The sequence below is a fragment of the Nicotiana tabacum genome, chromosome 23 (assembly GCF_000715075.1).
Source record: "Nicotiana tabacum cultivar K326 chromosome 23, ASM71507v2, whole genome shotgun sequence".
In the NCBI taxonomy this organism is placed as follows: Eukaryota; Viridiplantae; Streptophyta; class Magnoliopsida; order Solanales; family Solanaceae; genus Nicotiana; species Nicotiana tabacum.
In genome coordinates, this window is record NC_134102.1 from 96,373,654 (window position 1) to 96,381,625 (window position 7,972).

Sequence of the window (7,972 nt, forward strand, 5' to 3'; positions counted from 1 at the left end):
TAGAAAACTTTGGAGAAGGCGAAGGATTGTGAAGATTGGAAAGAAGAAGGTTTAAAGGTAAAAGTTTGAAATAATAAAGAAAGGGTCTATTTATAGATTTCACAGCGACGGTTCAAAATTGGCAGTGGCCGACCATCGACTGATGCGCATTTAATGCCTTGGTAACTGGACCGATGGGACATTTGTCATATATGTCACAATCGGGCTCGTCGCAGACGTCAGTATTCGCCTAGTCGGAGGTTGAAAAATCATATCATTTCTCGCTACCTTCTTTCCGAGAAACGAGGGGACTATCTGTATACGGTCAAAATCGATTTTGCCCTTCATGTGATTAATCAAGACTAGAGCATGATGGACCGAGGTTCGTCATCATAATATCGAGCTCGAGACCTAGAGACCGATCAATATCGAGCTCGAGCCAATATCGAGCTCGAGACCCAGAGACTGACCCATACCGAGACCGTCCAAGATCGATATCGAGCCAAAGGACCAGCGAATCGGCGGAAACCAATATCGATATCGAGATTTGGGGAGAAAATCTCAGCGGAAATCAAGGAAAAGTTAATTAATTAGTCTATCATGGGATCCCCACTATGTATTTTTAATTATACTCAAAATGAGATTCCCCCACTAAATTAAGAGTGGTTATCATTTGTAAGGACACATTAATTGAGACACACATTCATTCTAATATATACGGAAAACAGGGCCAATACTATTTTTTTGGTGGCTTTTGGTATTTTAGTAAAATTATTTCTTCTATCAATCGTTCTTCACCCGATTTGGAGGTCATTAAACTTGAAGGCCTAGGCTAATTAGTTCATCTGGTTTTGCATTCATTTCTTTTATAACTAATTTCAATACACATTTATGTATCTTTCCCGATTTGTATCAATTTATATCACATATCCTTAAAACTACGTATAAATTTAACTCTATTCATTTTTCGGTTAAACATATATACAAAAACCAAATTCAGAATCCAATTACTAACATCTAATGTTGTCACCTAAAATGAACTCAAAATTTTCAAATTCTAATTTCAAACGTAACATAAAAATTATACACATCTTCCCTCTCTCTCCTTGCGGTGAAAAACATTTTTTACAAAGCTCACGTGAAGGAAAAATTGGACCACTAACTATAGGGGCACGTTGTTCATTTCCATGAAAGATATTTTAATTTCCTTTAATGTCCCCAACCCGACCGAGGAAAAAATTAAGATTTCACCAAACAAAAGTTAAGGAAGGGAAAGCAACTTTCAATTGTTATAAATTGGAGGAACCAAATGAAGTGAGATGCGCAAAAACTTCATCTCTTTGAGACTATTCTGACTAATCCCAATAATTTCAGATAGAGACACCTCTTTAGCTCTGAGAATGGGATTTGAAAGGGTACGTAATATTCATGTTCAATTTTTTTCTATAGTATTTTCTTTTATACTCAAGTTCAAAGACGAGCCAACTCACTATTATATTATTTTATAATAAAATTAACCTAATACTCATTTCATTTCAAATCATAAAAGATTTTTTTAATTGAAATTTCTTCTTTTGTGTTTATGAGATAGGAGTTTGACATAATGATTGTCCCAACAAAAGGTGAAATCAACGCGCCAACGCCACTACGAGAGAATTTGAATCTCAGTGTGGTGGAACCTGATAGTAAAGATAATAAGACATTTTCGCAAGAACTTGACAGAATTTTGACTCAATATATAGAGACATTATCCCATCGGACAGAATATCATATAGGTAAATATATGATCAGTGGTCTTTTCTATAAATATATAGCTATCACTCTAACTTTTATACACAATTTAACAAAATAAAATTAAAAGACTAGTAAGCTAAGGTCTATAGATTGGAAGGCTAAATATCTTTGGATGGACGCGAGATCAACAACTATAGTTGCATGAAGCCATGAAGTATGATAATGTTCTTTGCTATCCCTCCCGAAAGGGATAACATATATATCCACAGAAAAGAGACTATGGATATCCTAATTTGGCCTTAATTTCGGTAAGTGCTTACCTAAACGTAGAGTAATGCAATCACTTTAATTAACACATTTGTTCATCAAAGAATTTCTTGTTTGATTTTTCGTTGTTAGAATTCAATATAACTGGACAGTGAATTGAGTTCCAAACTAAATATTTTTGTACTTTTAATGAATTTTTTAATACAAATATAAAATTTATGTGAAAGTTACTAAGTTCACGTAAATCCATAACTTTTGCACCAGATCCGCCCGCGGAGCTCTCTCTTTCATCAGGGTGGACACATAGGAAATTAAAGTTTTTCATGTTTATTCAACTGTTCCTTGAGTTACTAGAACCCTCTCTTACCATCATACGTATTTGCCTATAATTGAAGCATATTTTTGGAATAAAAAAACTTAACTTTTAAAATGAAACAAGGCAATGTGATATCTCATGAAAAGATAAAGTGTGACAAACTTTTTCAGGTGAGAGGAGTATTAAATATCTACCTCATATTTTGTCACCCTAACTACCTTCTCCCACATGCCACAATAGTGATGTGCCCAATTCTCCACACGTTTCTAATAGTTTGTGTTCCACTATTTGTACTACTTTTAGTATTGAGTACTTCCCAGTTCCGACAACTAACAGCACCAATGACAACTAATGGGTACCCATGCATGCAATATATTTTTGAAGTCCATTAAGTATTAATTATTAAAAAATAGGGATAATATATAAGATTCTCCGATTTTGTCTTTCCTGCGTTTCTACTCAACTTTTACGGGTGACACAGTACTTCTCTATTATTTCTCAAAGTGAATTTAATACCATCCTCAAAGCTGATTTGGCAAAGAATATGTTATCACATTTTTATATGCGCGTGAAAGGCAAGAAAAAATATTAAAAAATAATTAAACTATGCACGTGTTATCTTTTAATAGAATGTTATCAACTAATTGCACTTATATATTTATTATTAAATATTTTTTGCATTGTTTATTTTCTTATTCTTTGTTCTTTTATTTCTTTTTCTTTTTCTGTTCTCCTTTATCTTCTTCCTTTTTCCTCTTCTCCTTTCTCTTCTTAATCCCCACATATCTTCTTTCTTTATTTTCTTTGTTTTCTTCTTATTCTCAAATTCCAAATCAAAAGCTCCACTTAACTCTTTAGTTTGTCGAAACTTCACCTAACTCCTTTTTCTTCTACTTAGTTATTGCTAGTCTACTACTCCTTTAATTCTTTCACCGTGTTCCTTAATTAATATTGGGTACATATTTAATTCTATAAATGTTATTATTAAAGGCAACCTAATTTCTACTTTTTCTATTTTCTCTTTCAATTTCTGACACCCATTAGTTCATATTTTTTAAACCCAACAGTAATGCGTTCTTAATTTTAGCTCTGAATATGCTGCCTTTTTCCCCCACAAGAAAAAAACTCAAATTTGGTAATGAAAAGAAGTAAAAGATGATAAAATCTGAAAAATAAATGGATTGTATTGTTGATTTTTGAATCTAGTTGGACGGTCTTCAATGGCTAAAAATGGTTGAAAGAAATTGGACGGTGATTTATTACAATTTGTAGTTGTTTGAAATCTGAAAATCTTTTTAATTAGGGTGTGAAACTGTTGAATTTTAGGGATGATGGTTGTTTGGAGAATTTTCGGGAAGGGGGTGGTTATTGTTGAATTAGTCTAAGGAAAAAAATGTAAAAATCAAGCAAATGACATGTGTCTACACAACTAGGATAAAATCTGGTTTTCAGCTTTGAGGGCGGTATTAAAATTACTTTGGCCAACGATAAGGAGGTACTAGGACACCCGTAAAAGTTGAGTAGGAAACTTATTTAGCTGGAAAAGTTCAGGGAGTATCTTACGTATTATCCCTAAAAAATATGTAGATTATTAGTTAATTTCGTACATGTGCCAAAATTAATTTTACAACGAGAAGTAGAGAAACTATTTCAAGAATAATGTAAACAAAACCTTTTAGTCATACTTGTTCTCGAAAGATATAAACTTAGCCTCTTTAAATGGGTTCTTTACAGGTTATCCAGTTAATATATGTTACGAGCATCATGCTGCTTTAGCTCCACTTTTGCAATTCCACTTGAACAACTGCGGGGATCCCTTCACTCAGAACACTGTTGATTTCCATTCAAAAGATTTTGAAGTGGCTGTTTTAGATTGGTTTGCGCAACTATGGGAAATTGAGAAGGATGAATATTGGGGATACATTACCAATGGTGGCACAGAGGGAAATCTCCATGGTCTTTTGATTGGGTAGGTATCACTTTACCATCTCCATTGATAGACAGTTTCTTCTACTTCCAATTTAAGAGTCCATCACTTGAGGAGTCAGAGATGGATTCAGGATTTAAATTTTATCGTGCAATTTTTAAGATTTTTAATATTTAACCCATTATATATTTAAAGTTATGGGTTCAAATCTATTTATTTGCAATTTTAATAAATTTTTATACATAAATTTCTACTCCGCGTCGAAAGTTATAGGTTCAATTGAACCCGTAACTGTCACACTAGATCCGCCTCTATGAGGAGTTGATGAGGTCTAGTACATATATAATTAACTTTGGCCTGAAATGAGTTTAAATGGAATAAGATCATCAGTGAAGATTTATATAGTTGAGCCTAACTTATTTGGGACAGAGACATAATTGTTGTTATAGAATAGTCAGACAGACCTATTTTGCACTTGGAGACATTCTACAATATTTATACTTGATCTAAAAAAAAGAATTATGTACACATTTAGAGACCTCATATTCAAATGATGTATTTCACTTTTACCATTTCAATATTATTTGTGCAGAAGAGAGTTACATCCCACTGGGATAATATATGCATCAAAGGATTCACATTACTCGATTTTTAAAGCAGCAAGAATGTACAGAATGGAGATAGAGACCATCAATACTTTAGTCAATGGGGAGATTGATTATGCAGATTTGAGATCAAAGTTACTTCTCAACAAGAACAAACCAGCCATCATCAATATCAATATTGATAAATATTATTATAAGATCCTTTATCTTCCAAACTTCAATATATGGTCAAGTAATCTTCCCATTCTCATACGTGGAATACTACTACTTTTAACAATAATTTAGGAACTACCTTCAAAGGAGCTATTGATGATCTTGATCTGGTCCTACAAATACTTCAAAAATGTGGTTATTCCAATGATAGATATTACATCCATTGTGACGCTGCACTATATGGGCTAATTGTCCCATTTATCCAACATGTAAGATTACTTTATAATCCGTTATATATTTTCTTTAAAAAAATTCCCATCAATGGAACAAATAGAAAGTGACCTAGTTCTCTATTATATTTGACAACAGGTGAAAACAATTACCTTCAAGAAGCCAATAGGCAGTGTTTCAATTTCAGGCCACAAATTCTTGGGATGTCCAATGCCTTGTGGCATTCAGATAACAAGGAAAGGTTACATTACTAGTCTCTCAACAAAAATCGAGTACATTGCTTCCGTTGATGCTACAACTTCTGGTAGTCGAAATGGCTTGGCACCAATATTCTTATGGTACAGTTTATGCATGAAAGGCCGTGCCGGATTGCAACAAGATGCCAAAATGTGCAACGAAAATGCCCGATATTTGAAAGGTCGACTTCATAAAGCAGGAATTAACGCTATGCTCAATGAGTGTAGCATTATCGTTGTCTTTGAACGACCTAATGACCCTAAGTTCATTCGTCATTGGCAACTGTCTTGCACAAGAGATATGGCACATGTTGTAATCATGCCGGGCATCACAAGAGAAACAATAGACAGTTTTTTCAAGGATTTAATGCAGGAGAGGGAAAATGGTACCAGGTTGGAACAACTGTGCCTCCTTGCCTAGCAGATGATATTGGTTCTCAAAATTGTATTTGCTCCAAACAGAAGATGCGTCATTGAATTCCTTACAAGATGAGACTTGGAATGGTCGTAGATTTGGAGTATGCTTTTATGCAGAGGTGGCGCAATAAAATTGGTGATATAACGCCAAACTTTTAATAAATAAAAGACCTTAAACTTATTTGTGTTTAATCTTTTTGAGAAAAAAAGTTGGTTTTCTGCTTGAGTTGCATTATCATCTTATTCAACTAAAATGGGACTTGTTCATATGTAGAACACTCTCCCATATTGTTTGATTCTTCTTTTGTTGTATGTTATTAATTTATTAAGAGTACCTGTCGTTCACTTTTTTTACCCTTCGTATAAATATTCTGTGTTGGATAAAATTGTAAAATAGATATTTAGAGTTTGTTTTCTTATTAAAAAAAATTAAAATTTTAGTAAGATTTAAAAGGAAATGGAGGAAGAGAATGAGTAGGTTTCAAACTCATTAAGGTCGATTCATATCACTTTAGGAGGGGTTTTTCCTTTAAGTACGTAGGTTAAAAAGGGAATAAAGAATCACAATTAATATTTTTATTTTTTTACTTAACTAATATTTAAGATTTTGAGATCTACTATGAATTTTCCACTATGACATTTTGTTACTCCTATTTCTTTTCAATGCAATTAGATATTACAATCTCCCACATAAGGAAGACACTAAAACAAACTCCTAATAGAGTTCTATTTTCAGAAAAGATTCATATTCATATGAAGCAATATGAATGGCCAATAAAAAAAATTTGGAAAAAGTTTTCCATTGAAAATAACCAAGATGAACTACTTCACATAACACTATATGCGGTTGTATTCAGATGAACTAAGCATTCCGTCTTGCTTTAATTGTATGAGTTAGCCGCTTTATCATTATTTCCTTATGTACGAATATTAGTCTTTCCCGAGGCCAATGATTTTGATACTTTTCCTGATGTGCCAAAAAAAATCAGAAAATAATATCAAATCTCTATCATCACCATCATTGTATGTGATTGTATTTAAGTAGTGTTAATTTTGAATTAATCATCTGGGTATGTTTGTATTTTTAGTCCTGATCTTTCTTCTTTTATGTGTCTATTCTTCTATTGTTTATCTTCCTCTAAATTATCTATATTATGAGTTTTCATTCACAAGAGTTTTTCGAATAAATTTGAGTTGGAATTTTTTATTGCATTGTACTGCCAATATATATGATGAGTATGGATTAAATTAACTCTTATTTATTTTATTTTATTTTATTATTTTTTGTTGATTAAGGAGCATAGTTGATTAAATTTGAGTTGAAAATTTTTATTCTTTAAATTTTCAAGGGTAATGACAGGACCAATCACCTTGATTAATATGTTAGTATATTTTTGTCAAGTGTCAGTCAATTCTTATAGTATGAGAGTATTTGAATTATAAAAGCTCAACGGTGTCATTGGTGAAATGAAATTTAGGAAGCTTCAACTGTTTTTTTTAAATTCCAATTTTAGTTTAAATGAGGATCAATTTGTTCCGGCACAACATTTAATATTTAGCTCATAATTTATGATGATCCAAAATGTCATCTTTAAATTTAATAATTAATTATATATTTTAAGACCTATAAAAGAACTATTTATCACTCCTCGACTTATGTGTGCAGTCCGTATAATTTTTCGAAAAGTTTTTGTGTGAAAAATAGATTAAAATGTGAAATAGAGCTTTCAAACTCAACTGAGTTGACTTTGGTCAACCTTTTGAGCAAACGGACTCGGATCAGTGTGTTGACAGTTCCGGTAGATCCGTATCGTGATTTGGGACTTGGGCGTATGCTCGAAATCGAATTCCGAGGTCCCTAACCCGAGATATAGAATTTTGATGAAAAATTAAAAGTTTGAAAGCTTAATGATTTTTAAAAAATTACTGGTGTTGGATTTATTGACACCGGGTCCGTATTTTTGTTCCTGGGCCGTAATAGGTCCATTATAATATTTATAACTTGTCTGCCGAATTTTGTGAGAAACAGAGTTAATTTGACGTGATTCGAACGTCTAGTTGTAAAAATATATGTTTTAAATTTTTCTTGAAAATTTCATTCTATTTG

General features: G+C 32.5%; 1 pseudogene; it reads left to right on the top strand.

Annotated features, from left to right (window-relative positions):
- Nucleotides 1-1,364: 1,364 nt before the first annotated feature.
- On the top strand, nt 1,365-6,091 carry LOC107825193 (histidine decarboxylase-like; annotated as a pseudogene).
- Nucleotides 6,092-7,972: the final 1,881 nt, after the last annotated feature.